Genomic DNA, 27640 nt, shown 5'->3' on the forward strand with positions numbered 1-27640 from the left:
TAAGACAAGTAACAGTCATTGGAGGCTTGATTGATTCAGGCCACTTTCAAAATAAAATGGGATCTTTTTGAACCTTGATGAAAATGACTGAGCTCAGTAATTATCAGTCTCAAGTGATGGGAAAGGGGCTGGTACATGGTGGGTGGAGAGAGACAGTGTGGCAGAGGAATTAAGAGCATAGACTGAAGACCTAGAATATCTGAGATTAAATTCTACCTCTGCCATTTATTAACCATGCGACCTTGGGAAAATTGTTTACCCTTTCTGTGTGTCAGTTTCTTCATCTGTAAAATGGAACATAATACTGTTTATCTCATGAAACTGTTGGGTGGATTCAATGAACTCATAGTTTTAAATGCTCAAAAAGTACCTGTCACCTAATAAGCTCTACAGAGGTGTTGGTTACATATATGTTACAATATTCTACTCAGATGCTGCTATGTGCTACTAAGTGTATCTGCTCTGTTCCTTGAAGATCACTGTAGGCAATGTGAGACATTGCTGATGGGAGTGCATTGTTCTATGAAGTGTGTGGAAGAAAAATGACTCAGAACTACTGAGTTAGCGAGATGAAGCTGCCAAGGGAAGGGTTTGTAATTACATCACTAGGCGATAGAGTGTAAAAACGTGTTTCAGAGTAGAGAAATGCCTTAATTGGAGTTGATTTTTAGGAAGATTAACCTGGAAATTGAATTTTGGAACAGACAGGGACAATGGGCAAAGAAGTGGTATTGGGCAGTGTTGGTGGAGAGAAACAGTCTCCATGAACTAGGAAATTCTTTTCGGAGAATATTAAGTAATAAAGTTGGGAGTTGGGCTCAGGTTCAAATATAAGGACTTCAGTGCAAGTTAAGGTGATTGTCTTCTTGGGGAGAGCTTGCAACCACTCAGATTTTCTGAGTAAGAGAATAACAAAATGCAAAAAGTGTTTGGGGAAGACAAGAAGGTAACTGGGGAGCTAGAACTTAAGACAAGGAGACTAGATTGGTTTTGTCATATTTTGGACACAAATGGAAAGGTACTCCATGCTCATGCACTGGAAGAATTCATCTTCTTAAAATTCCCATACTACTCAAAGCAATCTACAGATTCATTGCAATCCCTATCAAAATTCAAATGGCATTTTCTGTCGACGAGATGGCCTCACCATCAGTACCACACAGTATTCCTCCCACCACTCCACAGCCCAGCTGTGGCCCCAGCCCCGGCCTCAATTTCCAACCTGATCCTACCCTCAGCTCCAGCCCCAGCGCTGGTTCCAGCCCAGCCTCAGCGCCAGCCCCAGTGCAGACTCGGCGCAGTTGCAGCCCTGTCCTGCTCTCTCAGGCCCCTTCCCCTGGGGGCCGCGTGGTCTGGCTGCTCCCATTCATTTTGGCCTCCATTGTGGACAGCTATGAGTGACGCAACGAGGGTGCTGCCTGAGTTATCTGGATCCTGCTGGGAACTACTAAGACACCAGTTGCTTTTCAATGCCACACAAGGAGTCAGAAGATGAGGTGGCTGTTGACACGGAATTTGCTAAGAACGTGTATGAATTGTTCTTTAATGGGTGACCCTAGGAGGACCCTGGGGGTGATGTTCACACCTCTGACAGTGAAATATGCATATTCTGACACGGAATGCATTGGAGTTGACCTGAACATGAAGACCTGTCTTAGCCCCAACCAGGTGATCAGACTCTCAAGTGACTTGCAATAGGTAAGAGGGGCAACAGCTGGCACCCAGGATGCCCTGAGCACAGTGTTGCAGTAGGCAGACGATGTGCTGTCTAGAAAGGTGTCAGCTGACAATACTGTGCACCACTTCCTGATGAGTCTGGTTAACCAAGTACCCAAGATAGTTCCTGATGACTTTGAGACCACGTTCAACAGCAACATCAGTGACCTGCTGATGGTGACCTACTTGGTCAATCTCACACAGTCAGACTGCCCTCAATGAGAAAGTCGTAAGCCTCTTAATGGGCCCCAATCCTAGGACTCAGAATGGAGTGAAGTAGAAATGATTTCTTTGTGGTTTGAGTCACACTGAGTCAGTCAACTGCTTGTGACTTTAAATAAACAGAGTTTCAAAGGCATTTTACACAGAAATAGAACAAACCATCCTAAAATTTGTATAGAACCACAATATACCCCAAATAGTTAACACAATTTTGAGAAAGAACAACAAAGGTGGAGGCATCATGCTCCCTAAATTCAAACTATATTAGAAAGTTATAATAATTAAAACAGCATGGCATTGGCATAAAAACAGACACACAGAACAATGGAACAGAACAGAGAGCCCAGAAATAAACCCATGCATATATGGTCAACTAATTTGTGACAAAGAAGCCAAGAATATATAATAATGAAATGATAGTCTCTTCAATAAATGATGTTGGGAAAGCTGGACAGCCACATACAGAAGAATGAAACTGGATCCCTATCTTAGACCATACATAAAAATCAACTCAAACTGGATTAAAGACTTGAACATAAGACCTGAAACCATAAAACTCCTAGATGAAAACATAGGTGGGAAGCTCCTTCACGTTAGTCTTAGCAATGATTTTTTTTAATTTTACACCAAAAGCAAAGGCAAAAAAAGCAAAACTAAATAAGTGAGACCACATCAAACTAAAAAGCTTCTGTACAGCAAAGGAAACCATCAACAAAATTAAAGGCAACCTACAGAATGGGAAAAAATATTTGCAAATCATATATCTGAGAAGGGGTTAGTATAACATATATAAAGAACACTTACAGCTCAATAGAAAAAAAAAATCCAGTTACAAATAGGCAAAGGAACTAAACAGATATTTTTCCAAAGAAGATATACAATGGCCAACAGGTATGTGAAAAGGTGTTCAATATCACTATACAAATCAAACAAAATCAAAACTATAATGAAATATCACTTCACACCTGTTAGAATGGCTGTCATAAAAAAGACAAGAGATAAGTGTTGGTGAGTATGTGGAGAAAAGGGAACCCTTGTGTACTGTTGGTGGGAATGTAAATTGGTGAGGAGACTATGGAAAACAGTATGGAGGTTCCTCAGAAAATTAAAAATAGAACTACTATATGATCCAGCAATTCCCTAATATATATCTGAAGGAAACGAAATCACTAATTCAAAGAGATATCTGCACCCCCATGATCACTGCAGCATTACTTACAATAACTTGTAACTACAATAATTAAAATTATTTACTATTTCCATAAACAACAATTTCTATCAATGAATGAATGGATAAGGAAAATATGGATAAAGAAATAAGCACAATTGGAGACATACAATGGAATATTATGCAGCCATAAAAAGAGGGAAATTCTGCCATCTGTGACAACATAGACGGACCTTGAGGGAATTAAGCCAAGTGAAATAAGTCAGAAAGAGGGAAACAAATACTGGAGGATATCAATTATACGTGGAATCTGAAAAAAAAAAAAAATGAACTCATAAAAACAGAACAGATTGGTGGTGGCCAGAGGCAAGGGGTGGGGGTTGGGGGAAATGGGTAAAGGTGGTCAAATGTACAAACTTCCAGTTATGATGAGTTCCAAGGATGTAATGAACAGCATGGTGACTACAGTTAACGATACTGTATGTGGTATATTTGGAAGTTGCTAAGAGAGTAGATCTTACAAGTTCTCATCGCAAGAAAAAAAATTTGTACCTATGTCAGGTGATGGATGTTAACTAAACTTATTGTGGTCATCATTTTGCAATATATACATATATAAAATTATTATGGTGTACACTTTAAACTAACACAATGTTATACGTCAATTATGTCTCAATAAAACTGGGAAAAATACTAAAGGAAAAAAAGCTTATTGCAAATACACAAGCATGACAATTTGGAATTTTCCACAAAAATTAAAAATATTGAATACTTTAAACTTAAAACCCTGGTTTATTCATTTTCTGAGATGACAAGGAAGTGAGAAGAGCTGGAAAGACTGTCCCAGTCTGAAGTTAATCTTGATACGAATGATATGAATGGGGGTGAACATAAGTGGCTTCAAATAGAAAAGGATTTGCATGATTGGAAAGATACAGGTCTCCCAAAGCCAGGTCTGAGAAGTGGCCTAGTGGTCATCAGCCAGGAGACCCTGAAGTTTCTCATTTTAGATGCTCCTCCTTCTACTACAGCCAACCTATTTCCAAAACTACCCCAGTACTGTCTCCAATCAAGCCCCTTCCTTCCACTCACCACTGCCGTGGTCATTGGTAGAACATTCATCACCATTTCACACATGACTGAGATTCCAAACTGATCTCTGCTTTGATTTATGGTCCTTTCCAATGCATCCTCCACACTGGCAGCACAATTTTATTTCCAAAATTGAAATCATGCCAAACCACCTCCTCCTGAAGTCTTTCTCATCTCAGTTAAGGAGACACCATCCTTAAAGTTGTTCAGTCCAAAAGTTTGGAGTCTTCAATATCATCTCATATTCTTCCACACCCTACGTCCAATCCCTCAGCAGATCCCCTTGACTCTCCAAAATATATCCAGAATCTGACCCATGAGCATCTCTGCTCCCCTGACAAAGCCACCATCCCCTCTTGTCTGGGTTATCTTAATAGCCTTCCAACTACCTCTCCGCTTCTCTCTTTGCCTTCCTATAAAAACATCTTGCCATATCATTGATCAAAACTCTTCACCTATGTCCTATATCACTACAAGGGGAAGCACAAAGCATCACACATGTCTGCAAGCCCCCAAAATAAACTGGTCAGCATGTCCTCTTTGACTTAATCTCCTTCTACTCTCCCCCTCACCCTCTCTTCTCCAGCCACACTGGTCTTCTTGGAGTTTCTTGAAAACTTCAACATTCTCTCACTTCATGGTCTTCCTGGATACTTTTTGTGCTTCTATTTCCATCTCAGGCTTTCATTCAGGAATTCTACACTCTTAATTCATCTTTTATAAAATCATCTTTCCAAATCTCTCAGCTTTTGCACATTCTCTTTTTGTCTTAGGTACCTACTTCTTATTATCATGAGATGGAAAGTTAAACATCGTGCAAGACCCAGAGCAAATAGTAGCTCCTTCAACACAGTTTTCCCCCAATTCCCCCACTGAGCTTAGTGCTAAGATCTCTGCAATGTGTTAGCTATGGGATGCTGTGCAGGGTGCTTAGCGTCTTTCTCTACTTACCCATCTGTAAAATCAGCTAGTATAAATATCTCTTAGGGTCATTTTGCCTGGCCCAAATAACACTATTGTTATTAATACAAATGGATACTTAAATAATTAAACATTAAATTTCTATAATTATTTATTATTGGGGAGCCAACTGTTCCCTCTTCTGTGCTCTTAAGGTGACTGGCACATACACTTATTATAATGCTTCAAAAGTTTTAGTTGAATTCTACTCTTGGATAACTGTCTTTCCTGTCAGACAATATGATGAATGAAAGCAGGGATTTTAGTTCATCTTGTTTCTATAGAATTCCCAGCATATGACAGGCCTTCAGTAAACAAGGCTTTGTGGAAGGGAGGTAAAGAAAAACAAGTTCTGAAGAAAGAACTTACCAAACATGGCAACTTGCTGGATGTCTATGGGTAAGAGACAGAGCTATTAAGGATAAGACTGTGGTTGGAGCCACGATAAGCAGAAAAATCTAGTACTATAGACACAACAAGAGGAAATCAGGAAAGGAAATTAGATTTCTGAAAGCACTTTTAGATACACTGGTATCAAGGCAACACAAGACAGGTGAGTGGTAATGTTTCACAACATGTTGGAGATATGAAACTGGAGCTCAGAAAGGAGATCTTCATATTATAGTAAGAATTGAACTATGTGCTGCATATGTACATTTTCTTTCAGGTGGTATGCATTGACAAATTTCAAATTTGCAGATTCTTGTCCCCAAGAACCAAGGCTTAGGGTACTCAGATTTCAACATTTGAAAGTGGGAAAGTTGCCTGTGCTCTTTTCTCACTCTCACTTCTATTTTCTCATTCATGCATTCAAAAGCATTTATAAAATCTGATACATTCATTGCTTTGTGATAGTTCTGTTTCCTTTATGGCATGTTTTTAACCACCAATTTGATTGCTTCTTCTTGATAAACAGGGCTGTCTCTTCTACATACCTCCTTTCTCTTCCAGGTCTTAAAATAATCCTACATAGAATAGATTTTTTTTATCATTCTTAGCCAGGTGTGTGAATGGTCTCTTTTTAGGGATTTTTTGGGCTGTTTCTCTACTAAAAATTGTTTGTCACTGGGAATCTGCAGCAACTTCTAGTATTCAGCAACCAAAGCTTTATTAAACAGTAGGAATAATGGATATCTATTCTTCTTCTAATCTCTAATATGCTTTGATAACATTGCTTTCTTGCACTTAATAAAAATTGTCAATAGAAGATTTTGACACAACTTACTGACAACAGCTGTAAGATTCCACGGATATTTAAATGTGAAAATGTGCAACTTAGAATTGATGAAATAACATCATACAGAAAGCTAGTATTACTAGCTTTCTAGTACTAGTAATTACTAGCTTTTACTGTGCAACTACTAACTGCCAGGCAACATATTTTGATTTATTTGTTTCCATAATCATTTCAGATGCATTCTTTTATTCCCATTTGGAGATCAGGAATTGAGGCTTACCGTGACATAATTCACCCGCAGTCACACAGCTAGCGAGCGGTGGAGCACAGATTTGAACTTGGCTCCGTAGTTCTCCAAATCTCTTAACCACTGCTGTCCTGTCTCAGCCAGGAGGTGGCTTCTGTAGAGGTCTGGCTCTCTGGCATTATAGTTCAATTACCCTGCAGCCGTGGTTTCAAAGTGTAGTTCTAGGATCACCCATAAGAGTCCTCTGGGGAGGCTGTTTAAAAAACAGACCTCTGAGCTCCCCTCCAGAAATACTACGGCGGATCTCTTACGGACATGCCCAGGAACCTGTATTTTCAACAAATCTGCTAGGTGACTACTATTCTCACTGTTTTTGAACTCCACGTTGGTAACTCATTGAAACGTCTCTGATAAGTGGTACCTTCTAGCTTTTGTTTGGTTTATAAGCACAGCATTCATTTATGTGCATCCAGTTGAAAACAGTGAACGTCAATAGGAAATAAAAACTGGAAGCACCACTACAGTCAAGAAGAATATACACAGTTCTCTGAACAAAGAAGAGGATTGGGTAAGAGAGGCCAATTTTTTTAGTGTGATAAAATACAGAGAACATAAAATTTACCATTTGAACCATTTTAAGCGTACAGTTCACTGGCATTCACACATTGTGCCACCATCACCACCATCCATCTCCAGAACATTTTGAGAGTTCATTTTTAAAACTTTTTTTGCATAACGTAAAATCTTACCAGCAGGATACTAATCTTGAAATAATAAATAATTCACAATGTAAATAATTTTTATCCTTTCTCTTTCTTCTTTTCAAAATAGTATCATAACATTGTTTCATATTAACATTTATCTTTCCAAGTGATATTTAAGTCACCATTTAGCTTACCTATAAGCACTTCTATTAAGCGCATTCAAGGAGAACATACCTAATTGGGTAGAGCCATTAGGTAATGAGAGATTCTAAAAATAGTGTGTGGCAACAAATTAAAAAAATTATCTCCCTGTGTGCCTTTTATGATAAGGGCCACTGAGCTAATAACCCATGTTTTATGATTATCCATGTGTTTTGTCACGTCCAAACACAGAGATAACCACAATGGTCTGAAAACACCCCCAGATGTCTGAGGTGGTATCCTGGAGGGTGGTGTACCGGGACAGGTCTGGAATCAAATTTGGATCCACTCCATGAAACTATGTGACCATGTGATCTTGATCAAGTTACTGAGACTCTTTGAATCATGTTTTATTTTCTCTAATTCTAGAAAAAATACCAAGCACTGCTGTGTGAGAGTTACTGCGAGGACTGAATGATTGATGTATCTATGTGAACATGTGAGGTGTCTTAGCACACAATGGTGCTCACACATGTTACTTTCCTGCACTTTTCATGAGTTCAATTCAATTCACTTCAGGCACTTCAGGAATTCTTCACTGTGGGCAGTGTGTGCTGAACACACTGTTAGGTCTTACAAATAAAAGATAAATATATCATTGTGTCTGCTCTAAAAAGCTCAGATCCAGAAAGAGAAAGTAGGCAGGTAAGATGATCATTACGCTACTGAACTGATAAAAATATCAGTAGGAAAATACACAAAGCCATGAAACAGTAAAGTAGGAAATACTTCATTTTGTCATTGATTGGAGTGTTGGGAAAGGTAGATGATAGCTTAAAAAAAATTTGCCATGGAGTTTCTTTTGTTTTATTTTTTTATTGAGGTATAATTGACATATGTTGACATATAACATATTAGTTTCAGGTGTACAACACAATGATTTGATATATGTATATATTGTGAAATGATGGCGATTCCTAAGTTTACACAGGGATTCACGGAATACATATGCATACACAATCTAATATATATGCATTTTTTCCTGTCAAGCCTTGGTATATCCATTTTCCTCTCCCTAAACATTCAAATGTTGCCCTTCACTTAGTTAATCCTCCTACTCATCTTTTGGAGCAGAGTACAAATATTCTCTCTTCTAAAAAATCTGAAATATCCTAATACTGGAGTAAGCTCTCTTCCTTGTGCTCCTATAACATGTTATATTTAACTGACATACTGGATTATAATTGCTAGTTTACTTGTTGACACATCCCATGAGAGCTAAAAGTTCCTGAAGAACAGATACTGAATAATTCATCATTGTATCCCCAGTTCCTAATACAGTGCCTAGGTGTGGTCAATAAAAATGTCCATAATTGATTAGTAAATTGGTATTATACTTATCGACATTTAGGTCCTCAAGCAAATTACTTATTTAACAGGTACCTGGTGTCTTTCTTAGGATGTATTACATGAAAATGTCATCTTCTACTCTGGTAAATTAAGACCATGATGTATCTATTCCCTGGTTCCCAAAGATATGGTAAAAATATTCTTTTTGTGTTCCAAATATCTTTCCTGAGATCAGTAAGATACAGGTAATAGCAAAGTTAGAATGACTGTACTAGTATAGGTACCACGTGTTTTAAGTGGATAACAGTCACTGAAAACCTTTATTCAGCCTCAACTATAGTCTCAGTCTCAGCTGATAGATTTAAAAACCCTTTAATTCTCTCAATACTGGGTGCAGGGATATGTGTGAGTTTCATAATTTTGTCAATAAAACATGAATGAAATCAGGAAATAATCATTTCCTGAACATAATTCCATGCCTTTGTGTCAGGAATTGTACCACCCATTTATTGAGACATATCTAAAATGTGATCCTATTTTCTAATCAAAATAACTGCAATATAGTAAAGAAGACTAGGCATGTAAATATGAATAAAGAGCAAACACAAACTCATGATGACATATATAAAAATTAAACAATGAGATGTAACAAGAGTGAGGTGGCATATAAATCAGGAAATGCTTTTGAAAGAGGAGAGCATTGAGCTGTGTCTTAGGAAAAGTGATGGGGATGCTTTGGTAAGAAGAAATGGGAAGTTATTTCTAAAGAAGAGACCAGCACGGGAATACAAAAGATAGATGTATATTAAGGGTGACATTATTGGGGGTGAATGGTAAGAAGGTAGAATTTTGCTGCATTTAACAACTAATTAGAAGGAAAGAGAACAGTTGTGTTGGGATTCCAGAACATTCAAATAATACGACTGCAATTTTCAGTTAATCTTATTAGCAGTAAGAAATAAGATGAGCAGGTAATGAAACAGGATGAAGCAAAGATTTCAGGAATCTTTGTGCAAGAATAACCAGAGCGCAACATCTAACTACTCAGAACAGCAAGTTTTGTTGTTTTCTCCTCCCCTAGTTGTCCTCAAATGTACATTTGTCAACGAAAAGTCATCGTCAATGTGTATACTCATTCTGACTTTGCAAAAACTTGTGGTCTATAAAGATAGCTGACCACCAGTACTTTCTTCTAGAACTTACAGACTTCAGCTAAAAAGTGATTCTTGATAATCATGATAAAACTTTCAATGGATAACAAGCTTCATTGAAAAAGCACCTACAAATCAAGAATTGATAAATAAAATTGGCAAACATCAAATCTCAACAAATTCTGACCCTCCAAAGAGAAAACTTTGCAATAGACTTTAACAGCTTTACTGAGATAAAACTATACCAAAAAGTTTGCCTGTCTAAAGTATGCGATTCAATGTTTTAGATTATTTATGGAGCTTGTGACAATCATCATAATCTAATAGTAGGACATTTTCATTATCCCAAAAGAAAGCTTGAGCTCATTAGCAGTCACTCTGCTTTCCCTCCCCCATGTGGTAGCACATATCTGTGCTTCATTTATTTTGTTACCAAATAATATTCCATTGTATGGATATACCACATTTTGTTTATCCACTCCTCAGCTGATAGATGCAATAGGCTTTGTATGGCAATTTCGAAATCAAGAACTACCTCTCCCGGGGACTAGTATATTTAGTATGCTCTTTGGGTCCTTCATGACACTTTTGTAGTTGGTTTAAGTTTTTTTTTTTTTAGGAAGATTAGCCCTGAGATAACATCTGCTGCAAATCTTCCTGTTGTTTTTTTGCTGAGGAAGACTGGCCCTGAGCTAACATCTGTGCCCATCTTCCTCTACTTTGTATATGGGACACCTGCCACAGCATGGCTTTACAAGTGGCATGTAGGTCCACACCCAGGATCCGAACTAGCAAACTCTGGGCTGCTGAAGAGGAACACGTGAACTTAACCACTGCACCACCAGGCCAGCCCCTAATACTTCTTAATATAAAAACAAGAGCCCAACTATTAGTCCACAGCCATCAGGGAATAGCTATTTCTTTAGACCATCTTGAATTCTTTCAGATACCACACTTTCTTTGAAGACATGTTTGTTTTGGTCCACCTCTGAACATTGAGTTATAGTGTTCTTCCCCTAATTTTATCTCCATATATCCACAATAGCTCTACAGTACAAAATATATTCTTTGGATCATTCTCACAGAATTTGTATAGACTCTAGAAATAGCTATTGATTTGTCTTGAATTTGGGATAAAACTGTTTTCAAAAATGGGAATAGATGTGTTTTCCTATCACTGCTTTCTCTCCATAGATATATATATCCATGGTGATATAGGGCTGAACAAATATTAAATAATATATATATATTTTCTAAATGTATGTGCATGTGTGACAGAAAGAAAGAGAGCCAGAAACAGACACACACAGAGGGACAGAAATAAAGAGAGAAAAAAAAGAGAGACAGAGAAAAGCTCACCATATGCAAACATGGGTATATAGAGAGATATATAACGTAGATATCTTAATAATATCTCACTACCTATAATTTAGGTCAGAAAATTGTGAAATATTATAATCTAAGAAAGTTTTTTTTTTCAGATTTAAAAAGACTTCAATGATTTTAAATGTAAAACAAACCTATATTATAACTCCTAAAATTACAACTTTAGAAGCCTCACTTGAGGCATTCTCTGGAATATTCTCCAGAAAAAAAAGGAGGGAAATTGAAAATAATTGTCAAATATGTTTATCCCAAGCACTTTTCATAGATCCTCATTTAATTCTTCCATTTCTAAAAACTAAAGGCAACTTTTAAGAGTATGCTTTTATTAATCTGCATGTCTTTGTTTCTCATTCTGAAGATTTTAAAAAGGTAGAATGTAATCTAATGGTGCTGAAATACTGCATCAGCTTTTAACAAAAGAGCCAATACCGCAATGCTGCTATTTTATTGCTCACAACGTATGGTTTCCAGTTGAGAATCCCATTAACCTCGGAGTGCAATGATATCATTTTAATTATATAAATTGAAACAGCAATGTATAATACCTATATCATGTAAAAATGGATTCGCTTTATGTGAAAGTGTCTAAACTATCTTTCACTATGAAGCAATAAATTTGCTTTAGATGGCAAACCTGCCTGTAAATTTAATTACTGGTAATTTTATTTTCCTCCACGGTTTAACCTCTCTTAGAGCCTGACCGGGAATATCATAAATCTGTACTTCCATGGACTAGTTTGGAAACTACTGAGTAATGATAAATGAGTATTTGCCCAGATTTTAACTTAGAGAAGCAAATAAATATAAATGTGGGTGGGAAATAATTATGCCAACCTGTAGAAATCATCACAACTTAAATTCCTAATTTGTTAAAAAATACACTTTACTTACTAAAACTCTTTTTGTTAAAACATATAATCAAATAATACATTTCACAGAAGAGAATTACTTTCATGTATCTGAAGATGTAAATAGCTGTGTGAGGATATGAAAATATGAGTTTCACATAAGAGAGAGATATTTGCATTTGTTCAAGAGAAAGACGAGTTTATATGTAGTACAGTCTCTTACTACATATTCATAGAATCATCTGGTATGCTAGACTATCTCAAGGGTCTCACTGGAAGGAAGTCATGCAAGACTAGAGAGAGTTTGGGGGGTGTAGGAGAAATGTTCTCCATTGATGCTTTCTCTCCTTCCTTAGAATTCCCTACAGGGTAGCTAGTTCTAAAGGGAGTGGAAAGGAAGCATGGTTGCGAAGGGCGGAAGTTAGCATATTTCAACAGTAATTAAATGTGACATACACCAGGTGAAAACAATCATATGTCTTCCTGTGAACAGACAGAAGAGTACAGCGCATGTGTAAGAGCCATGTCACTTAACCAGAGGGTCTGGACCCACATCTGGGCTCTGCCATTTACTGGCTTTGTTACCTGGACAAGTCATTTCACCTCTCTAAACCTTCACCCCTTCATCTGTAAAATAGGGATAATAAAACCACCTCCCTCAGAGGGATATTACCTGAAAGAGCTGAGAAAAAGCTTGTGCAATGCTTAGAGGAGTGCTCAGCACAGAACAAGTGCTCAATAATTATAGATCTGCCATAGCCGCCTGCCATTCTGCATGTTTCTGTCTGTTCCCTCTACTTCAGGGTGAACTTCTTGTAGGCTTGGTCTCTCCCTTAACCATCTAAGAGTTTTATCCTGGATATACCATTTATTAGCTCTATGACCTTGAGCTAGTTTTTTTTTTTAACTTCTCTAAGCTACAATTTCCTAATCTTTACATTAAGACTAATATTTAAAACACATTTTATCTGGCTGTTGGGAAGATTATAGGAAATATTTAGCACAGGACCTCATACACATTAATAACATTCAGTAAATGTTACATCTTATCACTTAATGTGGAACTACATACCAACCAACAAGATTTTGGAAGACGTACTATAATTTAGGTACAACTTTAACACACCAATTATATCTATCAAAGCAGAATTTAGGATAAAACAGAAAAGCCTTTTTCACAGTTAACCATAGTATCTGTGAATTATATTGCTGTCATTATCAATAAACACTTAAAACAATCCCAGTAAGCATTGAGCTATTTTAAGATACATTTTAAATTCAGGAAGTTTAAATTCATCATATACAGTTTCTGAATTACAAAGAAGGATAATAGGTTCCTAACCCGTATCTGGGTATGTCATAACGTTCTGAATGTAAAAAGCCGTTTTATAAGTTTTGAAAGGCAATCTTAAGCTAATGTTTCCACTTAATGCACAGACCATCCTTGATTATGCAGCTAGCAGACATTTTGAGGGAATCGAAATCACATTTTCATGATATCATGATTTCTGAACTATATCTGAAAGAGAATTTACTACAGATATAAAAATCTGAAAAGGAACTTCTGGTTCTAAATTCGATGAGCTACCCTGGGTGGGCTTCACAGATGGAGAGAGCGGAGATGAGCACCGGGCTCCCCATTACTCTGCCCACCTGCTCTGCCTCAATTCAGGCAACAGCAGGGCGGGTGTTCTCACTGCAGGCTGCCGGCTTTCCCAGCATCCCATGTTGACTGGGCAGAAAGGAAACCGCCATAGTGCAGAGAGAATGAAACTAGATATGAAAAATGAAAGAAACAACTCAGAGCTGTGTTGAAGTAAGAAAGAGGGAGAAAAGAAGAAGAGGGCAGAGAGAGAAAGGGGTGCCAGAGAGAGGGGGCAAAATAAGAGACAATGAAATTAAGAGGAAAAAAATGATAGAAGGTGGAGAGCAAAACAAACAGAAAGACAAGAGCCACTTGTGCCAAAGAAGAATCAGAGCTAGTTTTAAATGGCACAAAATATTTCTTTTATATACTTAGCAGGAATCTGTTTCTACTCTGAGACATTGTTCTATTACTTTTCACATATTGTACATTTAATATTCACAACACTCAGAAGTAGGTATTGTTATCGCCAATTCAGGGATGAGGAAATGGAGCGTTAGAAATTAAGAGAACATATCTGAGCATTTAACAGGTATTGGGGATACGGAAGTGAACAGAACCCCAAGCCCGTGCCCTTAGGAAGCTCAACCTAAAATGCTAGAGGCTGGATTTCTTCTGAGTTTGGAAAGATGTGAGGAGTTTGTATGAGAGAACGTACAAATGCATCTAATACACATACTGAACACAGTATCCACTTTGTAAAGTTGTTTCTTTAGCTTATGACACAGATTTTGCAATTAGAACATCTCATCAATTCTACTTTGGCACTGTCAGATTACATAATTTCAATGAGACAAAATTTACTTTAAAATTTTTAACACAACTCAAATACTTTGGTTTTTTTGCCAGCTGTCAATGGGTATTTTAACCCACCATACTATACGGAATCTCTTTTAATAACGTACGTCACAGCACTTCACAGTTTAAGTTGATGGAGAACTGCACTCCAGCACTACCCACTCTTCTATTTGCTTAAAACTCTATTTGGATGCCAGAAGAAACTCAGACACAATTTTGCTGTGTAAGTCAATCTATTGGCCACCGAATCAATTCTGCCTAACAACTTTTCCAAAAAGGCACTTAAATCAATTTGCTACAAAAGTACTGCATAAAATGACATATGTACAAACTATACTTAGTTATACATAGAAAATTAACCCCGGGAGATTCAGGGCTCACATTTGAGTGCAGTTCTTAGTCTCAGGATACTTTGTGAGAAATACTCATTGATAAAGTAATTGCAGCACATACGCGGCATTTATGTGTGTATTAGTAGGAAATTAACCTACCAAGTATGAATAGCTTTATTTTTATAAGACTTTGGAAAATTTTATACATCTTAAGAAAATTCAACGTATCCTTTTCTGAGTGGTAATATTTCTTTTAGCTGCGTCAGCAGGGAACAAAGGGACCAAACGCAAAGGAAGCAGAGTCTGCATTGACTGAGATTTTAAAAAGAAAGTTAGTGGATTAATTCCAAAGAAATCATAACCTAACATTGAGGGGAAAATGCCAGGTTTTTAGTTAGCCTCCACAGAGAAAGGCACATGGGTCATAAGAGAAAGTGGGATTAAGTGATAGCTACTCACAGCGGACTCCGTCCGTTCAGGAAGGAGTAATGGAGGTACAGTGCCTCTGTGACTGGTGAGAAAGCAGCAAAGCCAGAACTGTGAGGACACCAGTGACCTATGTCCCTAGTTAGGGCTACTGGGTGACTTATAATATCAAGAAAAAAATCCTTTTGCGGAGGTGTAAAAAATATCTGTATTTATAGACACACCTATAAGCCTGTATATTTTAAAGTTCTTATTCTTCTGTTTTGGCTAAATTTGAATAGTGTCACTTTTTTGCAAGAATAGATTATTCTGAGACAAATACTGGGGTCTCCCTTTTTCTTTTTCTTTTGTTACTCAAGTTAAATTCTCCCCAAACAGTATTCAGATGCTATAATTGACTAGATGATAAATTGTGAAATAGACAGTATAAGTTTCACTGTGTTATAGGAAGGAGTAATATTCCAGATCAAACGTTAGATTTATACAGTGGCTTTTTCAAACACACTTAATGAGAAAACATCTTAGTGCAATCCTTCATAACATTTTGAATCAGCAGAGAAGCTGGCTGAAATTGGAACAGAGTAAAAAAGATCCTATTTGTGTTATTTGAATAATTAATAAAATTAGCATATCTAGTTGGATCAAACTTTTCCTTTATAAGAAATATAGGCAGTTTTTCTGTAGAGCAGATCTGTGGAAATAGGATACATATGGTCTCCTCCACTTGAAGAGATTTACATGTTCTCTGACAGAAGGTAAGAGGAAGAGATGAGGTGACATTTCCAAGTCCCTTCTACTCCAATGGTTATCATTTGCTTAGATGTACCATAAGAAATTCAGGTAGAACAAAATGGAATAGGACTGTAAATATCTAAAACGCAGCTCAAAAGATCAAAACTCCAATACGAAATTAATTTGGGATGTTCCATTTTTAATGTCCCATTGAATGAATTGTATCCCAACACCATAGGGTATGCGCATGGCTGGGTCAGTCTGATGGGATATCATATTCATTCTTATAGCATCACTAGAGAGGGGAAGCAACATTATTTTCATTTTATGTATGGAGAGACTGAAGTGGACATGATTCTCTAACGGTCTGCTGGAGATAAAAGAAGTAGCATCAATATATGATGAAGATTCAGAGTTACTCAACTCTATTTTGATCAAGTTCAGACTTTATCAAATGTACTTTTCCTCTATCCAGGAAACTAAAGTTGATGACACTGCAAAAAAGGCTATAGGTCTTCAGTTACTGACTGTACTCTTGGCAGATTAGACATTTCAAATCACATTTTCAGGAATCTAGACAAAAGCACTGAGCTGTCAATCCTGAAATAAATCATAGCAGTGGGGTCCAGATTGTATTTTAATTTGTTTAGTAACAGTAATAAATTAACTAGCTTCAATAGTTTTAGTTTTAAATTTAAATACTCTAGCTTTCATATCTCTTGTGTTTTCTCTATAATGTGTCTAGTTTCTAATTATGCTATTTTTAATTCCTTAATAGTCTACTTAATACTTGTATACTTAATGTTTTTTTTTCTTCCTTTTTAAGCAAATCAAAATAAGAACATGTTTTCCCTCGGTAAATTAGAAAACAATGTGATGGAATGAAATGTATACGTTGTCTCTACTTTTTTAAATAGCTGACTGAGTTAAAATAGTCAACAATTTCCCATGGGCCAAGTTTTCCAATAAATGAAAAACAATAAGAATAAGTCAAAGCTAAACCAAGTTTCCAAATGTGCCTGCCTAGAATTCTTTCAGCCCCCGGGCAGATCGACTATCGCTATTTTGATAGTTACTAATAACAATTAAAAGTAATGGAAACAGTTTTCAAGAAAAGCGATAAATCTTCACAATTCAATACACAAATAGAAACTGAAAGCCCCTTTAGAAATGGTTGGAATATTTTTTGTTTTGACTCCTGAAAGGAGAGTAATTCTTAAAAATCATACTATGGGATGCTTAAACAACAATGGCCATTGGATCATACACAAGTGCAGACTTTGACATAAATAACCAGGATATTTAGTACTATTAAACTAGTGCATTATCAGCACATCTACCAGTGAATGTTTTTGAAAGATTAAGAAATAAGTAGATTGCTTAAATCTTTCAGAAAGATAATGGATGGCAAGTTAAGTTGGTAGACATGACTGACCCATGTACTTTCTGAGCTCCTAATGTTGCTGTGTGGGTAAAGGCTTGGAAAAATCCCAGTCTATGAAATTTTCATTTCCTTTTGACAATCGCTTCTTTCTTCAGACTCAAGCTTAACACCCTCCCATTGAGGATAATCTGTGGATTCCTCTAATGCTACTTCCCACTATTTTTTTTCTGAGAAGTTGTTTCTTTCAGCCTAGCTATGCCTTGGCAGACAAAGATACTCATCCCTTCTTCGCAACCCCCATCTCCTGCAGAAAGCGCACATGCCTGTTGCCTTTCACCAGCAGTTTCCAACCCATCTCGTTCCATGAAACACAGGATATGGTACCCTCCTATGAGAATTTCTTACCTATTATCTCCATCTTTTTCTCTCCAAATCAAGAAAGGATGTTGGGATTCAAACGAGAACAACGTTATAATAAGGATAACCCTGAATAGACTTTTAAAACTGGAATCTTTTAATATAAAGCTACTTCAGCTACTATAACTCATAAGTTACTCATGACACGTCTCACAACTGATTACAGCAGAGCCCCCAGAAAACCTCTGGATCTTTCTTTGGTAAGACGGCTGCATCTGTCTGACCCCTTCTTCCTTGCTCACAGGATGCACAGATCCCTCACTGTCAGCCTCGGCTCCTCATAGACTGTGCTGCCTTTCCATCTGATAAGGAAAACTGGTGGGTTTGAAAGTTGTTGCCAAGAAACCCAGGGGTTCTTATTAATAGTCCCAGGAAGTCAGAATCTTACGGGTAATGTGTGACTAACAGGGAAGGAGGATCGACGCTGTCTGTCCAAAGGATGGCCTTCCAAAGAATATCTTTACCTTCTGCAACCTACTTCCTTTAAGCAAGCATTCATCAGGGCCACCTCTGTTTCTGTCCTGCTCACAATCCCCATGTATCATGGACTCCTAGGTTCCGCCTCTAACTTTTCTCCTGCCTTTTGTTCTGGGATATTATTAACAACAAATCAGACCCAAAACTAAAATGTATAAGATATTTTCATCTATGTTATCTTATTTGATACAATAAGGAGGAGCTGGATTTATATTGGATTTTCTGAACATCATTTATTTTTATGGAGTTCCTAGTCACTCTCTGTTCATACAGTTAATAATATGAATAGCTGGTCTGGAACTTAGGATTGTAATATTTTGCATCTAAAATTTAGTTAACTGTTTGAACAGATAAGGAGAGGGTCTTTTAGACATAGCTATTCATTTAAAACAATGCATATTTGCTTTTATCTGTTCTTAATTTGGAATTTTGGATTTATAAAGTCCTTGCTTTTAAAAATTGCCTGATTTACTACTGATAGTAAGGAAAGAAATATTTGAATGGTTAGTCTTGCATACTGATTTTTGGCTTTCTTGGCTTCAGACCTGCTGGAAATCCTGGATACAATTTCAAACACTTTCTCCAAACTTCCTCTACCATTGCTGCTTCACTCTTTCTTCTTCATTATCCATCCCTTAAAAAGTGGCACTTATTTCTAGGTGAAAGTGGCATCCAGGGCTGATGAGAACCATGTAACATCACACTGAATTGATCCCTTTCTCACTGCAAAGCAGAGACAATTGGGGCTACCACAGAAAAACAAGAGATCAAGCTCACGGCTCAGCTCTGTTTTAACAATGCCTGCTTCCCCCCTCAACCACTCACCTCCAGAGACACACTGCCTTAAGTGGGCAAACCACTGAGAAAATATCCCATCTGACAACTGGCTACGAAGAAGGGTCAAAGGAATTAACCCATAGTTAAGGAGGCAAGGGTTGGCTTAAGTACTTTAAGCGCACAGACAGTTGTTGCACACAGAGACTTGAGCAGCTGGTTTCTATCTCTGATGGAGAATGAATAAGAGGAAATCTGCTGTAGGAATGATGTCTTTTAGAAAAGAAGGAAGAAGTCTTGACAGCATTTATGAAGCATCCACTATGGGCTGGGGCTTTGCATACTTTGCCTCATTAGGCCCACTCGACATCCTTAGGGACTCTAGAGGAAACCAAGGTTGGAGAGTCACTTCATTTGTCCAAGACTGCAAAACTAACAAGTGGTAGAACTTGTGTTTGAACCTAATTTTATAGAACTGAAAAGTCCCTTCCACTACAGCAGCAAGTCTTATATTTTATGAGAGAAGAGGGAGCTTAGAACCCTTGGAAACTCTTACAAAATCTGTGGACCTATTCCTGGAAAAATACACAAGGACACTCCCACAGGGCCATACGCATGTTTGTAGCTGATGCATGAAGTATAGACCCTAATAAATTCCCTGCAGTAAACTGTGCTGCTGCTAATGGAGTAACAGCAAAAACTGGGCCTGCTTACAGGATGAAAACAATACCCTGGAGAAAAAATGGCAATGTCTAAGAGAGAGACGGCATGAGTCCCTTTCGGTCTTCTGATTCTACGCAAATCCTTTAAAATGGTCATCCCTGCAGTTCTTACTTGGGGAAAATACATGTAATTTAAAAACACTCTTTAAAATATCTTTTTAAAATGGATCTAAATTAATAATAAAAATAGTGAATTCTTGAAAATATGATGTTCAGGTAAGACACATCTCCTTTTAAAGTAACACATCAATAGAAAAACCAGATTCTGGAAAAAGTGGTCTTCAAGCATATTGAACTACTGAAGCAGAAACCAATTTATCATTTTAATAGCAGATAGTTTAATAACAGAGTTGGGTGCAGAGCACTCTGCATTAACGGCCAACAGAGGGGCAAGGAGGATGGAGGAAACAGACATGATTGTGCTAACAGGCTAGGGCTGACTAGTATTGCCAGCACTCCACTGATGCATTAGCTATGAAGAGGGCACTTATTTGTGTCCAAATAACAAGGCTGATGCTGTTGCAAATACAAGGAAAGTGCGAGTTAAGATACCTAGAGAGATTGCAATTAAATTTCAAAGAATGTTACAGAGTTACAGGCATTGGGAAGCAAGTGCAGAGAGTGTGGCCCTGCAGTAGCAGAGCAAGCTTTATAGAGGAGGTGGACCCGACAATTAAAAGGTGTTTGAATGTGGCAGAAGTTAGAGACATGGAATTGAGAAATTGGCAGGCTACGAGTTGTTAAAGAATCTTTCTCTTAAAAATTAAATTAAAAATCAAGTTCTATGTTATTAAAAGATAGCGATAAAAATGACAATGGCAATAGTAAGCATTTATTGCATTCATATTGTCCTGGCACATCCACTGTTATATTATTGCTAATTAAAAAAAAAAATACTGTGATGTGGTCAAAATGTTCTCCATTTACAGCCGACAAACCTCCCCAGTTACAGCTTCTGCCAGGATTCTAACATCGGTGTGTCTGACTCCAGAGCCTGCGTACAAGGAATTCCAAATACTAGGAAAGCTATCAAAATTGTGTAAAACCTACAAGACAGTTAAATTTTAAATATGGATTAAGTTGATTTTTTTTTTTCTGAAGACAATCTTTAGGGAAAACGGGAGAATAAAAGTAAACCCAGATAATAACATTATTACACATTTATGGCTTTCGCTTTCAGCGGGGTCCCGACAGTCCTCCTTCTTTGAGCCTATCTTGTCTTTTTCCATTTGCCACAATGACAACTGGTGACAGTGGCTCACTTGGCCATGTCTTCAAGTGATGCTTAGCCACCCTATGCTTAGCCTCCTGAATCTAGGAAAATAAGTCTGTCTTCTAATTCGCTGAGATAATGGAAACCCTCTGCGAGAATATCCCTTTCCTTCCCTTTCCGCATTGATAAATGTGTCTATACCCACCGTAACCCTCACCAAGTTTTTCGTCATCTCCAAGGATAACATCCTCTGTCTCACATTAACACAGACCTCTTCCACCATATGTTGAACTAGTGTGTATTCCTTTTGTCCTCTATGTTCAAACGGTGTTGTCATTGCCAAACTAACAGACTCTTCAGCCTAGCATCTGACACTTTGGACCCCTTTGTCTTCCTTCAATGTCTGTCATTGTTTCCTGGTTCTCTTCTTGCCACATCGAATGCTCCATCTCAATTTAGCATTTTCTTCCTTTTCTCCAGGGAACCCATTACCTAATGATGCCCTGCAGGGGTTATTAAGTTATCTCACCTGCTATGAAGGCTTTCAAGCCTCCAACATTCCAGAATGACTTCTAGAATATACCCTTCCAGCACCCAAGATTGCCTAGTACATAGTAAATGTTCAATAAATACTTGCTAATCATGGTAACAAAACCAAATTAGTTCCAAAATACCTTTCTAGTTTCCTTTTTAGCTTTTCATCTGTTCTCCCCCAATAGCTGATGACTTGATACTTTAGCCACGGTTCAATAAAGTTGTGATGAATGAATGAATGAATGATGCACTGAAGTGCCTTGAGCGAAAAGTTATCTGCTTGGGCCAAAATGCATTTAAACTTTATGAGAAAATGTATCATTTCCATGCCTTGTCCCCTAAAGCACCCATCTCTTCAAACTTTAGTCTTCAAGGTTCTGTCCTCAAGAAATATTTTAGGCCTTTCCCAAGAAAGCAGCTATCTCTCATGTGGCAAGAAATTAAATTTAATCTGTTTGTGTCTGTACACAGTAAAATGTAAGTCAGAATGTCAGTAGCGCTTTTAAAAAGACCAAAGTGAATCCTTTGTGCCCTACTCAATACTTTATCTTTTAATAAAATGCTTTCTAATCACCAAAGCTGTGTGTGTGCATGCACAAATAATGTGAACAGTATACACTGAAAATGTCACTACATTCCCTGATATATTGCTATGAAAACTTGGAGATTTCCCAGGCATGATATGACCTATGAGAAACAAAATTCTATTCAATTCTAAGATTCATATTCATGTGGCTTATTCTAGTCACTTCCTAACTACCAGAGCAAGGAAAAGTAGCCTTTTTCTATTTCAATATGTTATTAGCAAAACTTTCACTTTCATTTATTTCCCTCAGTCTTCTCTTCATCTGAAAAAGTTTCATCCATAACATGTATAAACATCCCCTACAAAGATACTAAGGAGGAATGAAATTTTAGCTATCATTTCAACTGAAGGGAAAATTTCATGGACTTAGCGGGCAACACAGCCAAGCCGCCAGTCCTTCTTCTTCACTCTAGAGAGAAATCTCACACTGAACGTGCAACTCTGCCTCCAGGCCATGCCCTCTCCAGTTCATCATCTACATCACGACAGAGTAACTTTTTAAAACGCAAACATAGTCACGTCATTCCTCTGCTGCCGAGCTTTCAATGTCTGCAAGGTGTGATTTTGCAACTTTCCCAGTTTCACATCATAGCCTCATCCACGTTCCATGCCCTTCATAAAACTGGACTGGTCCCCTTTCCCAAACACCCTCAGCCTCCCCCCATTTGGCCAGGAGCCTTTGTACATACTACCCTGTCTACCTGCCTCTCCCCGCACACACCTTCCTTCTCCATGACAGAGGAAACACGAGCTCATTAAGATCCCATCTGAACCCAGTTGGCTTTTCCCCAATCATTTTCATACCCCACTCACAATTATAATATTTTTTCTTCCTCTATTCTCACATAGCAATTCATGCATACCTTGACTGAATCATTTACTTTGTGGTAATATTATTATACTCTTGTTTCATTAAAATGCTTTTTAAAAAATATAGTTTGGGTTCTCTGACTAGGCTAAATTATGGCTGGAACATAAAAATTACACAGAAAATGTTTTTTCCATATAGTACTTTATGGTCCTTATAGAGTGGAATGAAATGGTTAAAAAATAAAGTTCTGGGCTTCTGTACAGTAGCTGGAATGTTTGATACTGTACAAGGGAATTATGACCATCGGTGACTCAGGAGCAGGGAGGACACACTTTTAAAAAGCTTTTCTGCAGCATAGAAGTTACTCTCGTCTAAGAAACACTCACAAGTTATAACATCCCTAACCCAGAGAGACAGAGAGGGTATTGATTACGAGTGGGTGTGTGTATACTGTGTATATATGTATGTACATATCTAAATACAGAAAAGACACAGTAAAAATATTGTATAAAAGATAAAAAATGGGAGACCTGTAGAGGGCACTTAGCAAGACTGGAGCCTATAAAACTGGAAGTTGCTCTGGGTGAGTCAGTGAGTAGTGGTGAGTGAATGTGAAGGCCTAGGTCATTACTGGACACTACTGTACACTTTACATACACTTAGGCTACACTAAACTTATAAAAAATATTTCTTTCTTCAATAATGAATTAACCTTAGCTTACTGTAAGTTTTTTACTTTGTATACTTTTTAATTTTTTCAACTGACTCTTTTGTAATAACACTTAGCTTAAAACAGAAACACATTGTACAGCTGTAGAAAAATATTTTCTTTCTTTATATCCTTATTCCATAAGCTTTTATCTATTTTTAAAATTTTTTATTTTTAAACTTTTTTGTTAAAAACTAAGACACAAACACATACATTAGCCTAGGCCTACACAGAGTCAGAATCATCAATATCACTGTCTTTCACCTCTGCATCTTATCCCACTGGAAGGTCTTCAGGGGCAATAACATGCATGGATTTGTCACCAGCATCACCACAAACACATGAGTAGTATATTGTGCTACAATGTTATGATAGTTACATTGTCACTAGGTGATAGGAATTTTTCAGCTGCATTAAAATCTTATGGTACTACTGTCATATATGTGGTCTGTCATTGACTGAAACATCATTGTGTGGTGCTGACTGTAAGGCTACAAAAGAAGCTTCTAGAATTTAAAAATCATGAAGATTCTGCATTGATCTGAGAAAATGGCAACTTCAATTTCAGAAGTAATATTATTTAAAGGACATCATTAAGTAGATGATATCATTTCAGTGCATGTTGCACAGTCCCTGTTTTATGTTTTGTGTTGTTTTCTACTGCCCCATATTTCAGCATTTTCTTAGGCTGTATGCATCAGCTGAAGTTCGCAATATACTATGCTATTTACAAACCCGCAGCAGTCAACATCTGTAGAAAGGTTTCAGAAGTGATTTAAAGCCTGCAACATAAGCATATCCAATCCTAATGGTACACAAGACTATATATCTTCCTTGGGAGACTGACACATGGTTCCCACTCTGACTGGTGATAATGCATGCTTGCCAAGCCCAGATGTAGTTTCAACTCCAGGGAGATGCAACCTAATGACGGATCGGTATAACCCAATCATGCTAACACTTGTATCTGGAAACCCTACAGTGTAGTACTGACAATAGTTTTTTAAATTTCCCTTACCATGTTTCTTCAAGTATATCAAGATGTTCTGCTAGGATGACAAGCATACGATTGAATTTAATGGTATATAAAGATATGGCAGACTGCTTTCCAAGGCAAAAATTCATAGTTGGAACTTTCATCAATTAATTGCACTTCTGGCAACCGCACTGAACATTAAATTAAGTGGTGGAACTATTTCATTAGAAAGCTTTGGCAAAATAAACCTAATAGATGGAAAGCTCCATATAATTAAAAATGGCAGGTGAGCTGCTTTCTGGGTGCTTTTAAGTCCTAGGTCTTAACTTCATGTCTTTCTCTCCTGCTACATAGTAAGTTCCTCAAGGGCAGGGGCTGAACTCTAGTTATCTATAGTTCCTAGCAGAATCCACAGCTTAAAGTAGGCATTTAATAAATACTACTAAATCCACATATGAATTCAGATATCAAAGCCCTTCTACTAATGAAATGAATGGCTGTTATGGGTTGAGTTGTGTTCCTCTCAAATTGATATGTTGAGGTTCTAACCCCCAGGACCTCAGAATTTGACCTTATTTAGAGATAAAGTCTTAACAGAGGTCATCAAGCTAAAATGAGGTCATTAGGATGGGCCGTAATCCAATACGACAGGTCTCCTTACAAAAAGGGGAAATTTGGACACCGAGACAGATGCACACAGGGAGAATGCCACATGAAGATGAGCACAGAGATGGGGGTGATTCTTCTATAAGTCACCAAACACCAAGGGTTCCCAACACCAGAAACTACGATGAAAGCATGGAACTGATTCTCCTTCACAGCCCTCAGAAGGAATCAACCCTGCTGACACCTTGATCTTGGACTTCTGGCCTCCAGAGCTGTGAGACTATAAATTTCTGTTGTTTCAGCCACCCAGTCTGTCACACTTTGTTACAGCAGTTATAGCAAACTAATACACTGGCTTAGAACAAGTCATTTAACATCTACAAGCTTTAGCTGTAAGATGGATAAAGTGTGCCTAATGGTGGTTTGGTGGTTAAGATTCGGTGCTCTCACTGCCATGGCCCAGGTTCCTTTCTCAGTCAGGAAACCATATCACTCTTCTGTCAGTTGTCATACTGTGGTGGCTGCATGTTGCTGTGATGCTGAAAGCTATGCCACTGATGTTTCAAATACCAGCAGGGTCACCCATGATGGACAGGTTTCTGCAGAGCTTCCAGACTAAGACAGACTAGGAAGAAGGACCTGGCCACCCACTCCTGAAAAAATTGGCCATAGAAACCATATGAATAGGAGCGGAGCGCTGTTGATACAGCACCAGAAGGCGAAAACACTGGATAAGGTTCTGGTCTGCTGGACACAGGGCTGCTAGGAGCTGGAATCGACTCTATGGCACTAACAACAATGAACTATGCCTGACACATGGTTAGACTCAATAAACGGTAGCCTTGAAAATGGCAAAGAAAATAATACTACATCCAACAAATATGTATTAAGCACCTTTTATGTGCAGAGCCCTGCTTTATTTCTGGGGAAACAGCAATTAAGATGACTCAACCCTCACAGAGCTAACATTGCAGAGAGAGAAGACAGACTAGCAGATAAGTAAACAACACAGTATATCAGATGATAAGAAACTCTATGGAGAAAAATTAAGCAAGGAAGAGGAATATGAAGTAAGGGATAGAAGGAATAAAATTTCGTACAGTCTTGTCTGTATTTATAAAATCAGAAAAAAAAGACTTCTAAACCATATGAAGGAGTTAGTAAGCCAAGTGGCTGAGGGAAGAACATTCCAGACAGAACAGCCAGTACAAAGGCCCTGAGATGGAAACAGTCCTGGTATATTGTGATAACAGCAAGGAGGCAAGTGTTGCAGAGCAGACTGAGCTGGGTGAGAGCTCTAGGAGATGAAATCAGGTACGATGTCAGAGAGAGACAGGGAGTCAAGATAAAGCAGGGAATAGAAGACTGATAATGGAGCCACTAGGCTGCTTGGAGGCCATTGCAAGGTTATGAGCAGAGGGGTTGATATGATCTAACTAATGTTTTAACAGGATCACTCAGGCTCCTATTTGGAGAATCATAGAAAAGGAGGTAAAGCAGAAGCAGAAAGACCAGTCAAGAGGTCATTCCAATAACCAAGTGAGTGCTGTAGGCAGCTTGAACAAGGCAGAGGAGACGATGAGAAGTGGTACCATTCTGGATATATTCTGAAGGTAGAGCCAATGGGATCTGCTGTGGGATTGGATATGGGGTATGTGCTAAAGAGGGAAGTCAAGGGTGACTCCTGGTTTTTTTATCTGAGCAAGTAAAAGACGCCATTTAATTGAGGGAGGTCATTTTGGCTATTTGAGTACTTAATACTTTAATTTTGGAAATGATTGTTCATAACATGAAGTCTCACCACATCAGAAGGACTTTTATGATTTGAATACTTAATATGAGCAAAAAGGTTCCAAGCAAACAAAGAAGACTAAGGTCAACTTAATGAATTAAACTCTGTGAGAAGCATGGCAAATTGCCTAGTACAAAGCAAGCACTCAATAAACATCTGTTCATTTACTCGCTCATTCAAAGCGAACTCTTGATCTGGCATTCAGCTCTCTAGTTCACTTTCTATTCAAACCTTTATTAACTCCCACTTACTTTTGGCTACTCTATAGTACCTTACTTTTCTTCTTCCTCTTCTCCTAACCATCCTACAAATGCCCGGCAAATTTGATTTCTGACCTCTGCACAAAATCTACATTGGTCAACTTTGGGGTTTTTTTTAAGGAAGATTAGCCCTGAGCTAACATCGGCTGCCAATCCTCCTCTTTTTGCTGGGGAAGACTGGCCCTTAGCTAACATCCATGCCCATCTTCCCCTACTTTATATGTGGGATGCCTGCCACAGCATGGCTTGCCAAGTGGTACGTAGGTCCACACCGGGGATCCGAA

General features: G+C 37.9%; 1 protein-coding gene and 1 pseudogene across 2 annotated transcripts in view; one reads left to right on the plus strand and one right to left on the minus strand.

The window, feature by feature from the left end:
• SLIT2 (slit guidance ligand 2) overlaps positions 1-27640 on the minus strand; it is a 358526-nt gene that overhangs the window by 145937 nt on the left and 184949 nt on the right. The window lies entirely within an intron of this gene.
• Positions 1138-1996, plus strand: LOC138923549 (eukaryotic translation initiation factor 3 subunit F pseudogene; annotated as a pseudogene).

The sequence above is a fragment of the Equus caballus genome, chromosome 3 (genome assembly GCF_041296265.1).
Source record: "Equus caballus isolate H_3958 breed thoroughbred chromosome 3, TB-T2T, whole genome shotgun sequence".
Classification (NCBI taxonomy): domain Eukaryota; kingdom Metazoa; phylum Chordata; class Mammalia; order Perissodactyla; family Equidae; genus Equus; species Equus caballus.